At 33.6% G+C, this 22,566-nt stretch overlaps 2 protein-coding genes across 10 annotated transcripts in view; one reads left to right on the plus strand and one right to left on the minus strand.

Moving 5' to 3' along the window:
* The window catches only part of LOC145259271 (mucolipin-3-like), a 109,905-nt gene extending 100,171 nt beyond the window's left edge, over positions 1–9,734 (minus strand). For 8 of the 9 annotated variants that reach the window (XM_080117216.1, XM_080117219.1, XM_080117223.1 and 5 more), the window contains exon 1: positions 8,893–9,721. The gene's annotated coding sequence lies outside the window, so the exon portion shown is untranslated. Of the gene's footprint in view, positions 1–8,892 lie in introns of all 9 variants that reach the window. The other variant, XM_080117225.1, reaches the window with a different exon arrangement.
* The window catches only part of LOC145259439 (xylose isomerase-like), a 128,042-nt gene that overhangs the window by 13,684 nt on the left and 91,792 nt on the right, over positions 1–22,566 (plus strand). The window lies entirely within an intron of this gene.

Consider the following 22,566-nt stretch of genomic DNA (forward strand, 5'->3'; position numbering starts at 1 on the left):
TTAATCAATCCCTTAGTCCATCACCTTACAGCTGTTAAACTCCTGACCGACAATCAATATGGATTTAGGCAAACCCGTTCCACAGCAGATATCCTAACTGTAATCTCTGAACGTATATACCGTTCACTGAACACAACAGGAGAGGGTAGAGCGGTAGCCCTCAATATATCTAAAGCTTTTGACAGGGTATGGCACGATGGTCTTCTAAGGAAAATTAGATCATATGGTATCACTGAAAGAATACATAATGTAACTAAATCCTTCTTAAGAGAAAAATCCAGGTTGTCCTCAATGGTCATACATCTAAACAATTTATATATATAAAAGGCAAAATGTGCGCAAGAGTTTTTGTATGTCAAAGAAAGGCTTTTTTCGAGGGGGTTCTTGTGGGGAGAGGGGTTACTATCGTTTAGAACTTCTTATATACCCTGTAGATCATAATATGTACGAATTGCAAATGCGCGTCACGGCTAGATTTATTTACATCGAGTTTTACACAATTCTTGCTATTTCGGCCCCTCTTGTGTTGATTCGGCTTTTTCGTATAAAACCAAAACTCGTGAAACTAAGGCGTGGTTCTTGGCCTACGGGCCGGTAGCGCCCAGTAAACAATAAACGTTTGGTCAATGTCGGTTTTCACCATCATATCAGATAATTGCTTTCATTTGGACACTCCCCTAATAAACAGGGAATCTGGTTTTCCTCAAAACCTTGGGGAAACAAAACCAGATAAAAGTGGGTAAAAAAAAAAAAAAAAAAAACTCAAAAGAACTATCCTGCAGTAAAATTAAATATGGGTTTGGCCTCATTAAACACGCACTTAAAAACTGTCTAGCAGAAATATTTAACTGCGGAATAGTGAGATGTTTGACCTCAATTTGAACTCATTCACTTTTTAATTGCTAGATTTAATGGCTTACAATGCTTTCATCGCCGTAGCGCAGGTATATGTCGTCAGCCTATTGGCCTCCTACTTTTTTTTCTTTTACACCTACAAAAGAATTTTTTTTCCATTTTTAAAATCACTGTTTTTTTGGTTTTATTTTTTTTCAGAAGTTTAACATCGTTTTTTTTATATTTAATCAAGGTTAAGTTTCCATTTTGTTCTGGTTTACTCCCCTCCAACAAACCCGCACACCTACAAATAACCGGGCAACGCCGGGTACCCCCACTAGTATGATATAAATGTGAATACCTCAGGGGTCTATCCTTGGACCTTTATTATTCCTGATATTCATAAATGACCTTCCTGATAAATTGTTTCTGAGATGAGTATATTTGCTGATGACACCACTCTCTATAACAGCCACGAGGGGAAAACAGATGAACACATATCTAAGGAAATGGCAGAAACACCAGAGGAAGACCTCAAATCTGTAGTGAAATGGGGACAAAAACGGATGGTCACATTCATTGCTGCCAAACTAAGCATGTTTCCTTCAATAATTACAAGAAAACTTCTCTACCACCAATAGCAATGGCCAAGAATACATTACCCAAAAGTACTTCCTTTAAACTCCTCGGCCTAACGTTTACAGGAAATATAAACTGGAATAGATACATTGAGAGCATTGCCAAGGCTGCTGCAAAGAAGGTGGGCCCTCTCTACCGTGCTAGAAAACTATTTACGCCTGAAAGCATCCTGTACCTTATTACGACATATCCCAGTCCTACTGGGGAAGGTAGAGATGGGTGACGTAACGAAATATATAAAAAAGATAAAGTTTCCTGGGTTCCTTGATAATGCGTTATGGGAGTCGATAACCGTCTTGAGGACAACAACTCTGTTCCGTCTGCCTGCTTCCCACCGGACTACAACTTGGATGTCTTCAAGTCCAATGTTAATGAATTCCTAATGAACCGCCCCCTTAAGTAAACACTTCATCAAATCTCCACACTAACGTAATGTACTTGCAATAACCCTTATCCCTGAGTGGCTTCCGGGCCTTGATAAGTGGTGATCACTGTATAAAAAAAAAATAAATAAAATGAAATGTACTGGACAACGAAATCACATAAGAAATAACGAGGACAAGTATCGTCGAAAAATTAACAAACTTATTTATGTAAAAAAATAAATAAAATTCAATTCAATTCAAGAAAATTAAATGTCTTACTAAATGAAATGATTTAATGATTCAAATTCTACCGAGAGAAAATATATCATCAACAGTCAATGTTCACATTAAAGACAAAAAAATCATCTGCTCAATTAGATACAGGTTCTAGGGTAAGAGAGAGATGTTGGAGAAATGATAGTTTTGGTTGAAAAACTCACTGAATGTCCTTTGAAATGTGACCTTTCTTATATATATATATATATATATATATATATATATATATACATATATATATATATATGTTTATTTATTTATTTCCTGTAAATTGTTTAGGTTAGTTTTCGTACTTCTGTCCTTCGGATTGTTTACGTTTCATTACGCGCGTGCATATTAGTTGCTTCAAGTCTTTATTTCTGAAGCTCATTGAAGTCCTTGATTTATAGTAAATATTTCACTGCTCCTTTGATCCTTCATTCGTTGCCTTCATTTTTTCTTCTTCAGTCGATATTCTAACTTTGCCTGGTTGTTAAATATGCTCAAATATATTTTAAGGTACTTATGCATAGAAGTTACCCTGCCGAAATAATGTTATTATTTAGAAACCTATTCTTAACATGAGAAGAAAAAAGCGTTTTGTAACTATTCTGTACATTCATCTAACAATTTAAAAAAAAGAAAAGAGATCATGAAATTTAAAAATACTATTAAAAAAGTAGCATGGTAATTTTTCCGCATAAGCACCTATTTTAATTTATGCAGATTTCGAATTTATTAAAGAGTCAATTCTCTACGGATTATTATATAATATATTGTACTCAATATATAATAGTTATTTCAAAAGTAAAAAAAAAATGAATTGGATACTATCAGCTAGAATCAAAACCAAAACATATAGCATTCCAACGTTAGTCATTACCGTTTGAACTATTGTCAGATAGATAAGAAATACTTAAAAATGAATCGACTTTAACATATAAATGTATATACATTATTTAATTGGAATTCATTATTGAGACGAGCATTATTTTATTAATTTTCATTTCATTGCGGACTATTATCCTCATCTTAATTGTCGTTTCATGACGTTTCGGCCAACTACTCCTTTGGCCTTCGTCAGGTGGTAACCACAACGGGATAGGAACTCCAAATCTCCTAACTGCATCCTCAGCAATTACTGCCTTTCATAATTGTTGTCATCTCACGTTTCGGAGCCAGTGGTGCAGTGGATAGAGACATTGAATCTCTACAGTTCCAGGTGAGCATTGTCTGAAGATAGTGGTTTCAATCCTACCCAAAGCCAGCCAGAGGCTTACTTGGCCAAAAACGTGGCGAGAAAACAACAACTATGGAAGGCAGTAATTGCTGAGGATGCAGTTAGGAGATTTGGAGTTCCTATCCCGTCACAGTTACCACCTGACGAAGACCAGAGGAATAGTTGGCCGAAACATTGTGAAACGACAATTAAGAAAGATGAGGACAATAGTCCGCAATAAATAAATTAATAATATGAATGTATATTTGCTTATGCATACAAATAACATGTTTAGTTTACTTACGCCTACCAAATACCAATTTTTCGAATTTTGAATCCTTAGCACCTATTTTTACTGGCTAAAAACCCATAAAACAATGGTCTGCAAAAAAGTGCAATCATTTGACTCGCATTGCAAAGCTCTGCAACATTGTGTCTCAAAGGAGATGCAGTTTTTAAAAAAATGAAGACAGATAGACACATAAACATTGTGGGTTTTATAAATTAGATTAATGAGGCCGTTGTGATCTGTGGAATAAACATTGCTAAACAATATCATTATTTATATTAATTCATTAGCCTAGCAGTAGCCTAAATTATTGTTTTTATTCTTTTTAGTATCACAGTCTTGAAGTGAAAGAAAAGGTTAAGGAAAATATGGAAGTGGAAAAGAGAAAGATAAAGAGACTATTAGAGAGAGAGAGACAGACAGACAGACAGAGGGGAGGGGAAGATAGAAGTTTAAATATAAAGATGTTACGCACTATTTAATATCTATTTATTTTTTATGGTCTAATGAATTTCTCTCTGATAGGCTCATAAGAGTAGTGGTTGATAGACAAAAATCAGAAGCTCACAGTATTAATGCCTGGACCTAACTCTCTTCCTGATCTACATCAATGATCTTCCAAAACACATACTTAGTTCATTTGTTGACATTTATGCTGATGATACTACTATCTATGGTAACACATCAAAGGTCGTAAATGACCAAGTTCTCTCTGATTCTCTCTCCTCTGATCTTGAGTGTGTGGTACAATGGGGGAAGAGGTGGCTGGTTACTTTTAATGCATCTAAAACCAAACTCCTATCATTACATCACCCCTCTAATCCCCATCTGCCATCAATTGAAATAGGGGGCTCTTATCTTGGAGAAGCCTCATGTTTTGACAAGCTTCTGGGCTTGACCTTTACTCCTGATCTAAAATGGAACATGTACATTAAATTTGTTGCCAAGATCTTTTGAAAAATGGTGGGATTGTTCTACCGCTCCAGTAGATATCTCACTGCTGATGCAATTCTCTATCTATATAAAAGCCAAGTCCATCCAAGGATAGAGTATTGTTGCCACATCTGGGCAGGAGCTGCTAGAAGCAGCTTATCCTGCTTGACAGAGTACAAAATAGACTTCGTAGCTTAGTGGGGGGGTGTCCTTTTCTCTTCTCTGTAACCTCTTTCCCACAGAAGGAACGTTACGAGCCTGTCTTTGTTTTATTATTTCCATGGCAAGTGTTCATCTGAGCTCCAATCTCTCGTGCCCCCCCTCGCCAATCTTTCACAAAAAACACCTGTCTAGCTGAAGCCACTGTCAATAATTTTCCTCACTCTTTGACTGTGCCTAAGTCAAAACATAGATTCCATGAACAAAGCTTCTTTCTTAGAACTGCACACCTGTGGAACTCTCTTCCGTTTGCCTGTTTCCCAGCTGACTACAACTTCAAGTCCAACATAAACAAATTCTTGATGAACCGGCCGCTTAAGTAATCCAATCTACCAAATTTCCAATACTAACGATTACTACAATATTATTCCATTGATTACTGTACACTCAATAACCCTTATCCTCGAGTGGCCTCTGGGGCTTTATTTTCTTTTGAGGAGTTAATTTTTTTTAAGCATAACCCTAACTGCTTAATGTTGTCTGCTATTTTACATATTTTTTTTGCAGCTAACAAATCGTAAACTGCTTCAGCTATTTCCAGGACAGACTTGGTATTCAGGAATGACTGGGTAAATACCGAAATCCACCATCTAGTCCTTACAAATGCCAAAGGAAAAAAAAAATAATAATGGTAATGATGATGATAATGGATAAAGAGAAAATAGCTGACAGGAATTTGAATACAATTATTTATTCTTAAAACCAAAAATTTCAATCTTCATGTAAAATAATAATCTCAGTGATCTCATTATTTTCCACTTAAAAAAATATGACCATTTAAACATAATGAGTAGCATTTGTTTTCTAGATGAACAAAAGTAAAGAAGGTTCATTCCTTTGTAGACAAGACAATCCTCAGCCAAAAACCTTTGCAGATATTTTAAGTTAGTTTATTGAGTGAATATGGTATTGTGGTGATTTGAGAAGTAAAAGTAATGGGTAAATGGTGAAAGAATTTACAATAAAAAACGTTATGGGCTACAGCTGGAGTCTCCAAACTACAGTCCATTGGCCAGATCCGGCCTGGCAAAGTCTTTAATCCGGCCTGTGAAGCTCTTATAGAAAACAAAAATATTCATGAAAAATTTTTTTAAATGGAAATGTGTGAAAATAGTTGGGTGTTTTTTCTTTTTGTTCAAAAAATAATTAAAAGAATGAAGTTTTGGAGAACCAGTTTAACTAAAAAGCAAAGCTAATAATCAAAGCAGTATAAAATATGTCCAGGTTAGTTTTTTTTATTTTGGCTTGTGTAGCTCTAAAAGTCAGTAATATGACCCCCCCCCCCCGTTCAAAAACTTTGGAGACCCTTGGGCTAGGGTGAAATGAATGAAGTTTCTTGCAATTCTAGCTGTGACTAAACTGGTGACGTAGACAACGCATCTAAACATAATGTTACATAATGCTTGAGTGGAAAAGTTTTCAGGTTAAAGATCAGAGAGTAATACCAGGAAGAAGTAAAAAAAAAAAAAAAAACGTGATTTCTGAGGGATGATTTTTTTTCTCTCCCTTATTCAACAAGATTTCAAACAGATGTATCCAGTGGCTATTCCCAATGGAGGAAGGACCAACACCCAATGTGGCTGATGTAGTGAGAAACTATCCAACTGTCTACTTCTCTCTTTTTATCTCTCTCTCATGCACGAAAATAATCAGTCTCTGTAACTATTCCGTTTTAAATAAATCTTTGAGATCTGAGTAGTTTTATGTCAACAAACGATTAGCAATATGGTTTCATAACAACAATGATAATGATATGAGTGTATAAAGGATTCATACACGCTTGATAAGTGAAAAAATATATGATGGTAGGTCGTGTTTTTATTATAATCTGATTTAATTCTTCAAGCATCAGCTTAAAATTAAAATCAGTTGTGATAGAAGTTGCATCCTAGAAAGTTTTACAGAAGATAGGTGTATTAGAAGAGGAGCCAATTACAAGTATGTGTTCCCTACCTAGGCATGATATGTACGGTCCAGTGTCTTTTTGGAACATACCCTATTTGAAATAGACTCTTAGTTAGTTAAGTAAATTCCAACATTATTTTTTTCTGTATCAAAAATCCAAGATGCTCATTCTCCTCATTTGGTTCTCGGCCGTGTCAAATTGTTTTTATCTTGGGACACCATTCACTTCTCAGCTCCAACCCGCTTTTTTTTCCTTCTCACTTAAAACCCTTCTACTACTTAGGGATCAATCTGTTAATTTTCAGCACTAACAAACTGGAAAACATTGGGAGGTCTCCAATTAGCAAGGGTTTGGGAAACTTTACTAACCAACCTTTTATTTCATTATTTTCTTTTACTTTTTGGTTGTTTTTAGGAAGTTTAGCAGAAGAGTATCTGCAAATATCTGTACATTTTTTTGTATGTGAAAAAATATTAAATGAAGACATTTTTGTTATTATTTATTCGTTCCAACCTCCATCATTCATACCTTCAAACTTATTCTTCTTGTAAATAAAATTTTCTAGAGCAAATGCAGCATTGTGACAAAAGTTTAGTTTAAGAGACCAGCAGGACTCCAGCCTTCCTTTCATCCTCCAAAATTTATTGGCCCTGTGCCTAATTTGTTGTGCAAATTTGTTATGTTGATTTTATAACAGATAAATATCAGTAGCAATTTTATGAGACCTATCTTATTTAAATGTATGTGCAGTTGGTAGAGTTGGCCGTGTTTGATTGAAATTGAATAAGAAAAGGGTTATCATCTTCCATAAATAACATCAACATCTTCGCGAATAAATATACATCAACTTTTATTTAAAAGCACACTGGGACATAATGAGAATTGTTTGGTAGGCTGACTTTTTGTCGATAAATGAATGCTGTATCCTGGAGTCCCTTCTGGCAGACCGCTTGTGGCTAAACGGCAATAAGATAACAATTCTGGAATTGGTTTGAATCATGTTTTTGGCATCAAACTTTTTTGATGTGTATTGAGTTTGAGTCTGCACAGTCCCACACAATGTGTGATATCAAACCACCTTGCATTAGATTGAGCTGTGGTTTGATATCACAAGAACCATGAAATAATCTATAAGCAACAGGTTTCATAACTGTTTTTAAATTAAAAATTTTAAAGAATTTTATATTTTTATGAAAATAAATAAGACAATGTGCTTCGGACTAGGATCAAACTGTAGTATTTGTCTCACTTTGATCAAAGAAGAAATCCTAAACTGAGGCAGTTAAAAACAATTGTCCTAATTCAGAGCTAAATATCCCTTAAATCAAACACTGACAGTGTTTCTAACCTTTCCCTCGTAAGGAGACAAATAATTAGGGAAAATATATTAGAATGTTTAAGATGAAAGGCTCTCACTAAACATTAATAATTTGCATTATTGAAAACGTTTTTTTTTTGTTTTTTTTTTAAAGAGGAATAAAGTGTAATATCTGTTCTGATACTACATTTCATCATTTGTCTCCAGTCAGTAAAAGGATAAATATTGAGGCAACTATTATTTTTGTCCCAATTCAGAGTGCATTTTTATCACATAAAAAAAAAAAAACGACCTTGTGTCTAACTCTGCTCTCCTGAGAAGGCAAGTAAATAGGAACAAGAGGAATGTGAAGAAGGTTGGAGGTGACATCGGCCGAAATGTTGTGAAAATAACATTTAAGACGACAACAGTCATCTGAATAATACAAATAACACAAAATGGATTCAATGCAGAAAGAAAAATATAGACTGTTCTGTATTCTATCAGAGAAGAAACCTTAAACGCTGGAGGAGGTAATTTTTAAGCGTGTCCATTTTTTTTTTTTTTTTTTTTTTTCGAACCCGGATGAAAAAAAAGTTCACATTGTCCTTGTGTGGATATAGGAAAGACATAGGAGTAACCTAATTATCATAGAAATTATACTGTATAATGTTGGAAATTGACGAATAACAATTTTTGGTACTCCTACATTTTACGGACCGTGCTGAAATAATAACGTTATTATTTAGAACCCCCCATTCTTAACATGTGGAGAGGGGTTGTATTTTTACTAAACAATTTAATAAACAAAATATGCCATACAAATTGAAACTAACTTTTAAAAAATCTAAACATAAATAAATAACACGATTCGTAAACTGCAGAAGAACCGTTTTCAGAAAAATAGAAATAAATATGACAAACTAATGAACTTACACGGGAGATATGACATTGACGTCCCATCCTGTTTTGTTTGTTTTATTGTTATTGTGTTGATGTTTTCCCGGACAGACTTTGGGTCTGGATTTGTTTTCCCTTTTTAAAAGATTTTTGTTTTTTATGTGAAGAGCGAAGATATATGAAATACACGGTTGCCAGAAAAAAAGACACGAGTCAACTTAATTTGGCTCCATTTTCGTTTTATCCCCTGTAATGTAACAGCTTGTGAAAGTCTTCGCTGTTATTGTTTTTCTTTTTTTCTTCTTCTTTTTCCGTTGTTTATGTTATTTTCGCACGGTCTACTAAACATTTGTTTGTTTGTTTGTTTCTTACAACATCGTTTTGATTTATTAATCAATCAACGTCGAGTTTTCTCTATAAAGCGTTTAATTTCATCAAATCTTGTGTTTAAAACGTGAAGACGGTGAATTTAATCGCAGACAGAATCCATTTTTAGTTTCCATAAATGTCACCTTAATTTCTATTTGGATTTGGCTTTTGAAAGCTTTAAATTAAATCAATTCCGTGGATTAACGTGTATACCTGTTGCTGTGTCGGATTATAAGAAATTCCTCGGCGTACATTTATCGAGATGAGTAAAAAAAAAATTGATCCCGCGTCATTTTGTTAGGCCTTTTATGTAGTCGACTACTCGTCTTCTTCTTCTTCTTCTTCTTCTTCTTCTTCTTCTTCTTCTTCTTTTATCAGAAATTCCTGCTGCTATTCTTGTCTGATGCTGATGATGATTTCATGATGCACTTAAAAGCAGGTAAAATGCCTTACACGACGCATCAAAGAACAGCAGCAGATGTGATAAGTGGTTAACAACACGGACTGACAACCTGGGGGTGCCAAGTTCGAATCCAGTTCGTTCCGCAGAAACACATTCATTGACAAATGTTGTCAACCTTTACGTAGTAGTTCTTCCTGAATGCCAACAAAATCGTCTGATTCATATGAAAATCTGTGAATGATGTTCAACAGCCACAATTTACCTCGACACTGGATAACGGATGGTAAAAAATTGCACTTAAGGGAACTACGAGGATACTAAAAAGAGCTCTCGGTTGGTTTCAATAAAAAGCAGGGGAATGTTGGGAGCTAGTTTGGCTGCCCCATACCCAACATTACAATCTTCAAAGAAAGAAAATGAAAAACAGAAGAAAAAAAGTATAATCTTGCTGAGCAGATTTCAAAAAAAATTATTTTTTCATCTGTGGGAGCCTTTCCTAGTCTCACACAAAAACACGCATTCACATCTCAAGCCATATTCCTTGTCATATAAATACACGCACACAAACATACGCGCACATGTACACACAAGTAGATATATTCACGTTCACGTACATACACTCACATTCACGTGTATACACACACACGCTAACGTACATACATGTATGCACACATACGCGCACATGTACGCACACATGGGCAACGTCACTTCCCCTTTCAAAGGAAATCCACACACGCACAAAAGACCACCGGAAACAACTATAAAAGCAAGAGTAATAAGCTGCTTCCTCTTTTTTCAACTCGCCTTCTGAGCTGAGTGGTCTACGAACCATTCGTCCCTTTCGGGGTGCGCGCGCCAGCGCACGTCACATCCCCTGCTACTGTATGTGTGGGGGCAAGAATTAACAGACAGTACGTACACCTTACACGTTTTCTATCTCCATGGCCTGGATCGACTTTTTCTCATTTTCTCTCTCTCTCTATACTACAATAGACTTTCCTTCTCACCAGTAAACAGCGAGAGACGCACGCCCAACTAAATGCGTGCTGTACCCTTTTCTTTCATGTGTTTCTTCACAAAATAAATTCTAGTTCGTTTAATTCAAGTAAATGCGTTGTTCGTTCCTTCCTCAAAGCAATTCATTTTTCATATTTTGTACGACTGGGGGATATATATAATATATCCACAAGTCCACTACACATCGTGCCTTGTTATTTACCCAAGAACAAAGATATTTAGTTTTGGTAAACTTGCAGATTAATGCTGCCGCACACCCCCAAAATAAGATTCTACGCTTTAGGCGATGATGTGTGAACATCACTCTTAAATACTGTCAGATATTTATCTAACTGCTTTTTGCTCCTGACAATGGCAAAATAAGACAAACACAACAAAGACCAACTTTAAAATTCAATACAAATTGATCCTCGGTTGCAAAAAAAGGAACGCCCGTTTTTACCTCTGTAAACAGAGCAGTTAACAACCTCGAAAAGTGAGAGTACTCCATTTTCAACAAGAACTAGTAGCTGGTTCATCTGTTTTTTTTTTTGGGGGGGGGGTTACATAGGCGTCACCACTTATCAAGGCCGAGAGGCCACTCAAGGATAAGGGTTAAAGAGTGTACAGTAGTCAAAAGGACAATATAGTAATCGATAGTAATGGAAGTTCAGTAAATTTGTTAACTTAAGTGTAACGGCTCATCAGAAACTTGTTTATGTTGGACTTGAAGACAACCATATTATAGACAGCTGGAAAGCAGGAAAATGGAAGACAATTCCTAAGGCATGCAGTTCTAAGATCATGGAATCTACGTTTAGGTTTAGACACAGATAAAGAGTGGGGGGGGGGAATTATTGATAGTGTTTTCAGCTAGACGAGTGTTCCTTGTGAAAGTTTGGTGAGGGGGGACCATAGATTGAAGCTCAGTCGAACACTTTCCATGAAATGCTCATCTTGAACCATAGAGATTCACTATTTTCGAAGATATGAGTTTGCAGCCGTTGAAGGGGTTGATACGATGCCTTCTGATGTAAAAAGATACAGTCCTTGCACTGAGAGGATATTGCAGAAGTTCATAATTAATGCTCATATAGAAAAAGTCCTTGGTATCAGGTCGGCAATTCAAACCTATAAAAAAGTCTCTAGCAGACTTAAATAATAATTAATTAATCGCCTTAAATAATATAGATAAATCAGATATTTTTAAAGGGAAGGAGTTCTCATCCAAATTGACTTCATCTGAGAATATGCAAGAAACGATTTTCCTGTTGTTGTCGTTAAGGCAGGATAAGGGAGAGATGGGCCAGTTGATGCTATCTTTGTTAAGTCAATCTGGTCCATATGCTTAGAAATTGGACACTTGTGCGAATTTAGAGGTATTAATGCCTCTGGTTAAAAGATCCACTGGATTATCCGGCGAAGGCACATATTTGAATTTAGGGGGCACCCAAAATTTGAGGTTAATCTCCTCCAAAGATTTATATATCCGATATATGGTTTCCCACAAAAATATTTTTTTGAGCCCTTCCCATTTAAAACCCACAACAGGGCTACTTGTGCATCAGACACAAGGAAAATAGCATGGATATTGACAGGCATTAGGGCCTGCAAGACCTGAGGAATAACTTTAAGGGCTAGGTATATGTCCATCAATTCCAATGTAGGGAGTGATTTCCCTTTAATAGGAGCACTTTAGCTTTGGCAAATATCAAGGAACACTGAATTACTTATTTGGCATTTAAAGAAAATCCGTAAGCATGCTTAGATGCATCACAGAAACAAATGATTTCAACTGGGGAGTCCTCCAGGAATACACATCTGGGGGAACTCAAAGTCCCATAATTTGTTTAATTCTTTGGCATGCATTTGCCACAAGGTAAGAAAACTTTCAGGGATCTGCTGATCCTAACATAAATTGTTTTTCCACAATTGACTGACTAGAATCTTCCCCTGAATAGTAACAGGGAGAAGCAATGACAAGGGGTCGCATACACTCGAAATCTGTGATAGAACCTCACATTTGGTTTTGACATTATCGTCTATAGCTGTGAGAGTAAGTTTAAAAGAATATTGATGTGGGGAATATCGATAACCCGACACCTTTTCATGGGTGGGAAGTGGAGATGTAATAGAATCATCTTCCAATATTTTACTTTGTAAGTTTGTGCAATTGGAATTGCAGGACCAGTGGCGGCTCGTGCCTGGAGCTGTGGAACTGCAGCAGCACCCCCAAGTCATTTCTACTCATTATTATCGATACACGTTAAAAAGAATACGTTTATTTTTTTTCTTTGTATGTGATAATATATCATATATATATATATATATATATATATATATATATATATATATATATATATATATATATATATATATATATATATATATATATATATATATAATCCTGAAGCTTAATGTCGATAATTGTCCCCATACTCATATAAGCGTAAAAGCAAAACTTTGCTTGGGACTGCGAAATCCACAGTTACACATTCTTAGTGAAATTCGCTTGTGCGCATGCCCGATCTAGAACGGTTAATATGAGTCAAATCGGAACTGTATTTTTCGCAGTTCCAAACGCGGCGTTTGCGCGTTTTCGCTTATTTATTTATTTTTTTTTTTTAAGAAGCTTTGTTTACAAATGTTTTCTTTTTATTATTATTAAAAAGTGTAACGTATTCTTGTAAATAAAATCTCCACCTTAAAAAAAAAAAAAAAAAAAAAATCCCACACTTTTAAATGCGATTTAAGCAGACAAAAATATATAATATGCCAAACTTTTTTTTTTAATTAAAAGTTTTCGGGCTTTTAGCCTTGAAGTTACAAATGTTATTTTTTATTTTACCTATATGGCTTATTTTATTTGTATTTTTAAGTAGTTTAAAATTTATTTATTTTGTAGTAGTTTAACTTTACAGAATAAAAAATATTTACATTTTTTTTATAGAAAAGCGAAGAAAAGTTTATTTTTTAAAATACATTTTAGTTAGAAATGTTTCTGCCTTATATATATATATATATATATATATATATATACACATATATACATATATATACACATATATATTCACACGCATATATATACACACACACATATATATATATACACACACATATATATATATATATATACACCCACACACACATATATATATACACACATATACACACACATATATATACACACACATATATATATATACACACATATACACACATATACACACACATATATATACACACACATATATACACACACACATATATATATACACACGATATATATATACACACGATATATATACACACATATATACACGCACATATATATACACACCCACATATATATATATATATACACGCATATATATATATACACACATATATATATACACACACATATATATATACATACACACACATATGTATACACGCACACATTATATATATACACGCACACATTATAAATATACACGCACACATTATAAATATATATATATATATATATATATATATATATATATAAAGCTTTAGACTTTATTTACATCCCACGAGGACAAAGCAAGAGGTTTTACACTTTGAACAAAGTTTTTTAATTAAAATGTGCAATAACAAGACGAGTATGTAAAACCGTTTTTATAATAAGCTTAGTAAATAGCAAAGTTTGTTTCTATTTTTATATAAAAAGTTGTAAAAAGATTTGTAAATAAAATTATGTATCTTTAATTTTTGTTTGTTTGCTCATAGTACAAACATGTAAACTTTTTTATTCTATATTTTATTTACAAAGTTTTGTTATGAACACACATTTTTAAATTTTAAATAAAACTGTTATCCAATAAAACCATTTTGCAGGCAAAGATTTTGTTTTTATGAAAAAATAAATTATTAAAAAATTGTAAATAAAATGTATTTAAACAATGTTTTTCGTTTGTTTGCCTGCGGTAAAATTTTATTTAATCTGTAAAGTTTAAAAGAAATATATTTGTATATTTTTTTATTACTCTGTAAAGTGTATACAATTTAAAATAGTGTTTTTTGATTAAAATGTTTTTGCGTATTACCCCTTTTTCGACGGCTTATAATGGCAAAGTTAAAAATATTTGTATTAAAAAAAGCAATTTTAATGACAAGCTTATTTTGTTATACGCCTATTTTTAATTAACAATAAGCTTTTTATAAATAAAACCGTTGTTAAATAGTAAAACTTTTTTCGTTAATAAAAATTTGTGATGTAAAAGTTATAAAAGTATGATTCAACTCAGTGCGAACTTCCGGTTCAGTTGAATCGCAAAAAGAGGATCACATAAACATTGTATTCCTTCTACCCTGATTGATATTCTACTAATAGACTACCTAGTACCTACCTTCCCAATACAATTGATATAAAAAGAATTTAACCATGGTCTCCTTGCACTCCCAAGAAATAACTTCTGCGACGGTAAATGAACTTCAACAGATTGAGTTTTCACAGCAGTCTCTCCATGATAAAGTTGTAATTAAGAAAAGAAGCCATTCAATGCCTGATATTCAAATATCTCAGCCAGGCATTAGCAACAACAAAGTGTATATTCGTAGCTTTAATGGTACCAACGGAAAAGTTAGCTTTGCGGCTGTGAACTAAAAAAGGCATTGTTCTGCTTTCCTTGTTTGTTGTTAGGGGGTGATGTAACATGGACAAAAGATAGTTTCAGAACTATTAGCAAAATGAAAGATAGAACTGAAAAGCATAAGCACGTTGACAATGTAGTTTCCCTATCAATTTTGGGGACCATAAATATTAAAGCAAAACTTAGTGAGGCCTGCAGACTTTCAATCAATCATCATAACATGAATGTTAAGAAGAACCGTGAAATTTTATCTAAAATAATAGATTGTATTTTCTTTTGTGGGAACTTTGAAACTCCCTCACGAGGACATAAAAGATGATTCAGTAAATCCAAGTGTATTTAGAGGATTTTTAAATTTTGCATCTTAATTAGATCCAGATTTAAAGAATAACTTAGAAACCAGTAATGTCTTCAAAGGTGTTTCCAAGACTATTCAGAATGACATACTTGACTGTCTTTTACAAATATACCATAATGAAATAAGGGCAGAAATTAGTAAAGCTTCCTGTGTAGCTGTCATGGCTGATGAAATAACAGATGTGTCTGAACATACACAAATGATCATTGTTTTACGGTACGTCTTCGATGAAAAAATACTTGAACGCATTTGGGGATTCTTTATTCCAGAAAACCAAACCGCTGATAGGATATCAAAATGTATTCTACAACAATTAGATATAATCCTTCAAGGGAATCGCCAAAAACTGATAGCTCAGACATTTGATGATGCAAATGTCATGAAAGGCAAAAAAGCTGGTGCTCAGGTGAAAATAAAAGCAGTTTATAGTAATGCGCATTTCACTCACTGTTATGTGCATCAACTTAATTTAATAATGAGGAATGCAGCAAGCATTACACGAAATGCTAGAGTATTTATCTCTAACATTTTGGCTATTCCGACTTTCTTTTCTAGATCACCACAGCGTCTGTCCATTTTTCAAGAAGCATCTGGATGTAAGCATTCTACGTGTATCCGCCACAAGGTGGAACTTTAGCATACATAAATAGAGTTCATGAAAATGTTTAAGCATAAAAAAACTGTCACTGAAATTCAGTCAACATCATATGTAGATGAGACCGTTGCAGAAGCGACAGGAATTCTGAAATATTTGAACAATGAAAATTTCATATTTTGGTTTGAGCTATTTCATAAAATTATGTCTCATGTTGAAATTATTTCTCGGGAAATTAGCATATATAAAGTCAATGAATATGTAACAAATTTCAAAACTGCTATTTTAGAGATAAGAAACACCAAATACTGTGAGAATTCTTCACAAACACTCAAGGGCGAAGCTAAAGAACTGTGTGACTATATATCTGTTGATATAACGGACAGATATTCTTCAACTAAACATTTAATACTTGCTAAATTGTTTTACAAGATAAGCTTTGCTAGTTTTAAGAAAAAAAAAAACTACCTACAGAAGAGATATCCTTGACAACTGAAGCATATCCCATGATTGACAAAGAAAAGTTTGAAACTGAGCTAGAAATATTTTATAGTAGGTCAGATATCCATGAGTATTGCAAAGTAATTAATCTCCTGAAATTTATTTTGGAAAACAATTTAAACGATGTTATTAGTGAAATCACAAAACCCATAAAAATTATCTTGACAATTCCCATGACTACATAAAAGATAGAACGTTGTTTTTCAACTCTGAAAAGAATAAAAACTTTTCTAAGGAACACCATGGGTTGCGAAAGACTAAATGCACTTACAGTGCTTTCAATTGATAAAAAAAAGTTCTTCAGCAGTCATTCAGAAGTTAAGGAGAAAATTATCAATCTTTTCTCACAAATTAAAACAAGAAGAATGGAGTTTACTTTCAAATGAATGTAATAAGTAAAATATTTAAAATATTTACATCTATTTAGGATTCCTTTAAGTTATTGTATTTTTATACGTGTGCATACGTATAAATTATGTATAATTTTGTTTGTTTTATTTTTACACAATATTAAAAAAAATAGGTGTTTTCTTTATAACAGCACCCCCACTAATCTTAGGCACGAGCCGCCACTGTGCAAGACCAAAGCTTGAAACTTGTTTCACTTAACCTGTCGTAGACATTGCTATAAACTGAAAGCAAGAAATCACAGTCACAACTAGTGGTGACTAAATTGTCAACATAAAACTTGTTAGAAATTGTATAAGAGGCCAAATCAGCCTTATATTTTTCAGTATGAAATTTGAGAATAAAACTCAAAATAAAAGGACTGGAATGAAGTCAAATATAATAGTATTGTATCTGCAGGTGTACAATTTATTGTCCACCTTAAAAATAACAAAAAACAAATCTATTCTTATCTTAAATAGATTTCAGACGAATCTGTAGAAAAGCCTTATGTAAATTGCTTAGAATTGCTTTTTCTGAAGGCTAGTAATAGGTCTAATAGTTGAGCAATTAAATTGGCACGAGAGTAAGTGTCGTCGTTGATTGAAGTACCCCCTTTACGTTTTAACGAACAGTTAAAAACAGGGCGGATCTTCGTTGTTACCCCAAACCCTCCTTAATTACAGGTTTGTGGGGGATCCAAATGTAATTCTCGTATGTTCTAGGTTGAACCAAGAATAATTCAATTATTCCACAGTCATCATATTCTCTGAAAGCTTGCAGATAGTCATCATACAGACCCTTCTTAGTTAAGGAATCTGCCAACCTCTGCATTATTTACAGAGAGAGCACATAATTAAGATCTACTTTAGAAAGTTTTCCACGACAGATCAATATAATATTTTCCATCTCTGAGGACGATAGACTCATTAAAATTATTTATTTCCTCTTCATCATGGGAAGATAACTTATTGTTTTCATCAATTCCAATGGAATCTATGGAGAAAAATTTGTAAATTTCAATGGAATCTATGGAGAAAAATTTGTAAATTCCAATGGAATTTATGGAGAAAAATTTCTAAATTCCAATGGAATCTATGGAGAAAAATTTCTAAATTCCAATGGAATTTATGGAGAAAAATTTCTAAATTCCAATGGAATCTATGGAGAAAAATTTCTAAATTCCAATGGAATTTATGGAGAAAAATTTCTAAATTCCATGCTCTACTGAAAATTCATTAAAGAACTGTTGCAGTGCATCCTCATAAGTAATAGTAGGATTCAACATGTTATCAATCAGATAAGAGTTGCAAGTAGGGAGAGCATTTACTACTTTATCAAAGGGGGCTACTATCAGAGGCAACAACTACTGGGGTACTATGTTGGGATTTGAGCAGCAAGATGTCGGTTCACGTTACACTTGAACTTCTGCATGTCAGTACAGTTGGGGAATCAGGGACCTGGAATGGAATTCCAGAGTCTAGCGGTTCTGGGAAGAAACTACTGGAGTAGAAAGATCTTTTACATCTAGGGATCTCTACTCTGTGGGGGTGGGATTTAGCTGCCTGTCGGGTTTGTCGAGGGTGTCTATGTCGTGGGGGCACAAGTGTCTGCAATTTGCCAGAGCATTCACCGTTAAAATATTTGTAGAACAGGCAGAAGGATACAACATTTCGCTGATGGGACAGAGGCTGAAGCTTAGATGCCAGTTCAGGGCCTATCAGATTGGCGATTCTCTTTTGAAACTTGTCTAGGAGCGAAAGACTAGTAGCAGATGCACCAGCCCAAATGTGACAGCAATACTCCTTCCTTATCATTTGCAGTAAAATTAAAAAATTTGGACCCTTCACTGAAACAAATTATTTACTTGAAAATCTTCCAAACATTTAATTAAACAGATGTTATTTATCTTTTGAATTAGATCCAGAACTATTATTCCATGAATAACAGAGCCATTTAATTCAATGTATCCTGGACAAAGACGGAAACTCTCATTAGTCAATCTTGATATGATTTCGTTGAACCTATCCATGTGAAATTTCAGCTTCAAGTCGTCTGCAAAAAAAGCAGAAAATAGGAAGGGTTTTTGATGTCCCAATTTAAGGGAGATTTTTAGGACACATAATCGAATTGATATATCGTGTATAACGCTAAGCAAGCATTCAACAATCACCTGTTCTAGTTGGTGTCGGTGTATAAATATGAGCTATCTGTTTATATGTAAATTATACTTAATTTGCATATCACTACACGAATAGTGGTTCTTTAGTCCACAAACGACACAAGGGCAGGAAAACACTTAACGCCCTTGCAGTTAATTTCAGAATGACCACCAAGGCACCTGACATATAATTTTAATTCCTTAGCCCTTTGACATTTAGTGTCAAAATTAAAATATTTGGGACAGTCCTAAACAGAGTGGTCTGTACCCTTGCATAATTTGCAAATTTTAGTAATTTCACTATTATTAGCGAGTGTTTTGAAGGTATTCATACCCTTTTTAATATTAATGGATTTGGAGAAAGACTTGGTCGCCATATTGGACCTAGCTTCTAATGAAGAAGAAGCTGTTATTTTGGGCAGGCTATTTTCCTGCCTTGTGGCACCTTATGAAGCTACCATTAAAGTTTCCAAAATGTTAATACTATGTGACATTATAGAGGAAAATAAAAAAGAAAACATTAATTAATTCTGTTCATTATTTCTCTACATACACTGTTTGGGAATTTCGCAAACAAAATATGTGCTATTATAGCTCCAGATGTAGAATTCTCTAAAAAGAAGTCTGTGCTAAATGACTTATCCATTTCTATTTTAATTTTATTATTCTATTTTAATCTGTGCTAAATGACTTATCCATTTCTATTTTAATTTTATTATTCTATTTTAATCTGTGCTAAATGACTTATCCATTTCATATTTTAATTTTATTATTCTATTTTAATCTGTGCTAAATGACTTATCCATTTCATATTTTAATTTTATTATTCTATTTTAATCTGGGCTAAATGACTTATCCATTTCATATTTTAATTTTGACGCTAAATGTCAAAGGGCTAAGGAATTAAAATTAAGTCTAATTTGACACGCTCAAGCATAGCTCTAAGGTCTGTTAACGAATTAACACATTCTGATTGAAGAATAATTTACTTGAAAATTCTATTTTTAATCAAGGAAGGACTAAGGAATTTCTCCTTTAAACATGACAATGCTAGATCATAATTTTTAGGGTTCATGTCAAAGTTGGCAATAAGGTCAAACACCTTGCCCAATAATTTAGATTTTAATAGAAGTAGCTTGTCTGCTTTACTAATGTTTGAAGAAAAAAATTCAAATCTCTTAAGAAAGCCGTGAAATTCAAATTCATTTGATGAGGGGGAACCACTGAATATCGGACATTCCAAATTCATTCTCATCAATATAGTTGTAGGTTGTTTATACTAGACTCTCCTGCAACAGACTTCAAATTGCGTAGTTTTTTTTTCTCACGTCGGACACAAACTGTGCTGATTCATGACTCAACCTGTCTCTTTCTTCAATAGGAGATTTTAAAATCAACCCATCGATCAAAACATCTAAATCAGATATCTATGTATTAATCTTTGAATAACTCAAATCGGGTGATGTTCCATTGGCATTTTTTCCTCTAACCATCACAAAGTACTGGTAATCTGACACCTTTTATCTTTGATTTTGGATAGCGTTTCTTTTGTAACCATCTTGGCGGTCCGAAATAGAAAGATTAATAATCAATGGGGAGAAAAAAATGGAAATAAATTCTTAAAACAGACCAGGGAAGTTATCACTAATTAAGCGACACTCTCCCCGCCAATATGGAGGGAGAAAGAAAAAAAAGGACGTGTTAATGGTGAGGAACCCGAATTTATCTTATTAAAATTCCAGTGCATCATCTGAAACTGTATATGGGAGGGCCTTGGGGGGGGGCTCTTGCAGAAGACAATACAGAATAAATCCTGCAAATAGCTAACTCCCCTCTCGCTAAGAAGGCATAAGGAACAACAATGAAGAGAAAGTTTCCACTATAGAAGAAGCCGTTATTAGAAATGATGCAAGGGAGGCAACTGCTCCCAAATAATGTAATTCATATATTTTCTCCTCCCTCTCAACTACCTATCTTACTACTGGCGAAGAGAAAGAAAAGAAAAAGAAATACATCATTCAACAGCAGAAGGTGTAGACTTAGCACTATGAAATAAAAATAAAAAAAAAAAGAAATATCTATATACTGGAAAAAAATTATTACTAATTCAGCGAAAAATTCTTTTTCTTTTGATATAACTTGTAATTGAGTTTTTAAAATTTGCAATAACTATACATTCTAACATTTTTTTAAATCAATTAATAAGGAGCGATATTGATTACGAATGAATTAATTTAAATGTTCAAGCTTTAATTTTCAAAATTAAGCATTATGCTTTAAGACCACATTGGTGATAATTTAAAATTATCAGAATGACAAAGTTTTTTTTTTTTTATGACAGTAAAAATAATAATGACTGAAGAGCTGTTTTTTTAAAACAGTTTAACATAATTTCTTCTGATTTTACAATTAAACAAGTTACAGACTTAACTTAAATCATTCCTTTTTTGCAAGAAAAAAAACAATGTTAGATATTTATCTATCTGCCTTTTGCTCCAAGACAGTGGCAAAATAAAACAAACACAATAAGGCCTACTTTAAAATTCAATACAAATTTTATTAGATCCTCGGTTGCAAAAAAGGAATGCCTATTTTTGCCTCTGTAAACAGCTTCAACAGGAAGTAATAGCTGGTTCATCTTTCTTCGAAGATATGAGTTTGCAGCGATAAACAGGATATTGCAGAAGTCCATAATTAATGTTCATATAAGAAAAGGCCTTGGTATTAGGTCGGCAATTCAGACCTATAAAAATGTCATTAGCAGACTTAAATAATAATTAATGAGCCTAATTATTTAGTCTTGAAATAAAAGTCTCAAAGAGATGAAAGTTGGATGCTCCATTATGCCTCGTGTGGAGGGTGAGTTTCAAAACCTGCGTCTTTCACAGCTGACTGGATGAAACTGAAAAAAAAGGCATGCAATACAAAAAATCCGTGACAATGAAATGCTCTACAGAAAATAGAATTGAGCGATTTGATTGGTCCAAGCAAATACAATGAGAGGCATGATGTAATTGTCAAATTTCTAACAATACTTGGCAGAAAGAAGAAAAAAATGACAAAAAAAAAAAAAGAATTTAGAGTGGAGATCTGTTACATATATAAATTTAGCGTAAAATGATCCCCTCATTTTAACTTTTAGGGCAAGTATATATTGATAACCACTAACCCTAAGTCTGAGTGATAAGTGTTGCAGGGGAGACTTATTTGGGTTTACACTGCCTTTATCGGCATTACTGTAGTTTGTCCCTGATAAAGAAACATTGTGATTGAACTCGTTACACATCTTGTGTTTTATTATCATTTTATTATCTTATTTTTTTATCT

Source organism: Euprymna scolopes, chromosome 3 (genome assembly GCF_053919585.1).
Source record: "Euprymna scolopes isolate OS-2025 chromosome 3, ASM5391958v1, whole genome shotgun sequence".
Classification (NCBI taxonomy): Eukaryota; Metazoa; Mollusca; class Cephalopoda; order Sepiida; family Sepiolidae; genus Euprymna; species Euprymna scolopes.